This window comes from Platichthys flesus, chromosome 13 (genome assembly GCF_949316205.1).
Source record: "Platichthys flesus chromosome 13, fPlaFle2.1, whole genome shotgun sequence".
NCBI classification, from domain to species: Eukaryota; Metazoa; Chordata; class Actinopteri; order Pleuronectiformes; family Pleuronectidae; genus Platichthys; species Platichthys flesus.
Window position 1 is genome coordinate 8,058,402 of NC_084957.1, and position 3,058 is coordinate 8,061,459.

Below are 3,058 nucleotides of genomic sequence, written 5' to 3' on the forward strand. Positions count from 1 at the left end.
CGCATCTCGCTACTTTGACCGGATGCAATGCATGCGTATCCACTTCTAATCAAAAACATTGTTTTAATAAGCCTATATGATAGGGGGAGGTGGTCAAAATGAAGGAAGAGCAGCAACGCTCTTATGTCACTGTGAAGAGCCTGTGCAGCTGCATCTACCACCATACAAGTCTAATCATTACCCAAGGCAAAGCACATTCAAATCACTTTTCACCTTAAAGGAAAAGGGCCACTCTGGGAAATATGATTATTTGCCTTCTTGCCAAGAGTTAGATGAAAATGTGTGATACCACTCCCACATCTGAACAGTTACTGTGAAGCTAAAGAGCCAGCAGCCAGTTAGATTAGAGCATAAAGACGGTAAACCTGAGAAATACCTAACCTGGCTCTGTTCATGCTATATTTCATTTCTTTAATCCTTCTGTTCTGTCAGTTTTAAAAGCCAGGTGTAACAACAACACACTTTTATAAATGGCAAATTGTAGTTATAAGCCATTTTATTAACAAGTCATCAAACAATATGTAGCATGCTAAATAGTAAAAGGTAGATTCCGTTACCGTTGATCGGAAACAGGCCAGACCTTTCCTGTACTTCAAGTTTGTATGCTAAGCTAAGCTCACAGGGTGTTAGCCGTAGCCACATACTGTATAGAGCCTGACCATAGACTGTATATAAAGATGGACGACAAGTCTCCATTTGTATCCACTATCCAGAACTGAAGCCAAAAGATCCTGGATATACCAACGCCACCATCTTGTGCATATGGAGTCAGAGTCTGTGCCGTAGTGATCGGGGGATGGAGCAGTGGTTGCAAGGTTCCAATCAATGCACACACTCGTTTCCACAGCATCAAACAAATAATGAAAACCAAACTTACTGGAAAAATTTGCACTTCAACAAACATCAGTGTTATAAGAACTACCTAACATTACCAAAAAACATCTTCAACCGATTTTGTATGACTTTTTAGTTTGGTCCATGTCCCATCCATTGTCATGGAGGAGGTAGGACTGCAGAACATATACTGCAGCCTACCACTAGGTGGTGATCAAGATGCTTTGGCTTCACTTTTGGGAGCAGTCATGACTCCATCATTGTACACATCCTATTAGCTTGACCATGATCGATTTTTGGAGAGGCAGCTTCAGAACTTTACTCCTTAACAAAGCTTCTAAATAAAGCAACTAACCTTGTTCCAGTGAAATGTTTATAACAGTGTTAACATGAAGGGAGATTTTCATGTGTAGAGAGGACGGAGGAGGTGCTGCATGATATAGCTTCTCTTGACTGAGACAGAAATAAGCATATACTGTATGTATATATATTTATATAAATTGAATAAATACAAATAATTTGAACCAACACCATTATGTCTGTGGAAGGCTCATATCAGCCAATTTGTATTGGCCAACCGAGAAATTAGTTGGACATGAGAGTGGTGTTAACATTCTCGTATAATTCTTGGCAAGAAACAATACATTTTCAAACTATTCTTTTAATGCCAAAATCTAGAAGATACCCCCTTATAGCAACAGTATGCCTCTACCTAATGAAAGCCACTCAAAAGCCCAGCCAAAGCCCCGGTAATCATGTGAAGGCGGGCCGATCTCTCCTTATTTCTACATCGTCAGATACCGAACATGTGCTGTAAAAGTTAACTCGACCAAAACCCTGTCAAAAATATCTCAGGAACACAGTTGTAGACAATTGTATCTTCTCGGAGTCAGTCTTCAGTTCTTCTCCCGAAAACACAAAAGATACATCTCTCACCACGGCTCGCTCGTGCTATTCTCGTACAGTTATCTTGCCTTATTGACAACACATGCAGGGCTGAGAATTGATGCGATCTAATTCTAAATCTGGACCAACACTGTGCCAGGAAAAGGATCCCACTTCAACACGCAGCCAGTGTCCCTGCGAGAGAAATCTTTTTTCTTCTGGCACTTTCTTGTTTTGATCAAACCCTGTGTAATCACTGCTGCTGTTCACATGTCACGGTACGCTCTCTGTTGCTGTCAAATATGCTGTGTAAATAACTACCGTACCTTAGGAGATACCCTAACGGACTCGTGGAGATAAAGTCAGTGCCGTGACTGTCGTCGTCACAGGCAGTTTGTTTCACTCTGACTCTCTGATATAAACCCGTGGGATGGATCAGAATATCCAGAACTGCTGAAGGCATCCTGCTCCGAGTCCTCGGGGACGGGGGGGCAAATCCCCTCGGGCCACGTTATAACAGCTCCTGCTTTACCACAAAACGATTGCACTTCATGACAAAGGAGATCCTTGCTTTAAATGTCACCTTTTTTCTCGTTTAGCTTTTGTCACAGGGAAATTAGTTTCTCTAGCGCTGGAGCCATCAGTGCCTCCTCACACAGGCAGCGTGTCAATACTCAAATAATTGACTCAAGTGTAATTTGGGAGATGTGAGAGGATTACAGTAGGAGGCAAGAAAATCATTATTCAGAGTTCACAATCTTGTTAGCATTCCAGGAAAATGTAACCAGTGATAATTTCCATTATAAGGTTTCTCGACAAAGAGTATCTGACTCAGCCTGTGGCAAATAAAACAGCTGCTTGCTTATTACTGGACAAATTAAAGCCTGAAATGGCAGCACTTTCTGTTTCTGCTCACAGTCTCTATTAAATCCAAATGGCTCCCGTAAATACTCAACAACACAACGAAATCAGAGAAATGGTTTCCAGTGTCAGCGCACTTTGTATTTCATTGAATGTCCAAAGTACAAAATAAACCCAGCACGATAACTGCCGTTTAAACACGTCACCATGTGTCTGTGGCAGGATGGGATGGGACACGGATCGTGCTGGTGGTCTGACACACTGGGAAACAAAACACGTCTTCACACTAACACAATGGTTTTCTGAGATTTGCCTCGAATTTAATATGCCTGGTCTGACATTTCCTCAGCTACACATGAACATGTCTCATCATGTAGTTTTATAAAAGTAATATCATGCTTACTTCCATGGGCCTGAAAAACTCAATACCTGGTTCCCGAGAGGAATCTAGTTAAAATGAAATAAAGGAGACATATTA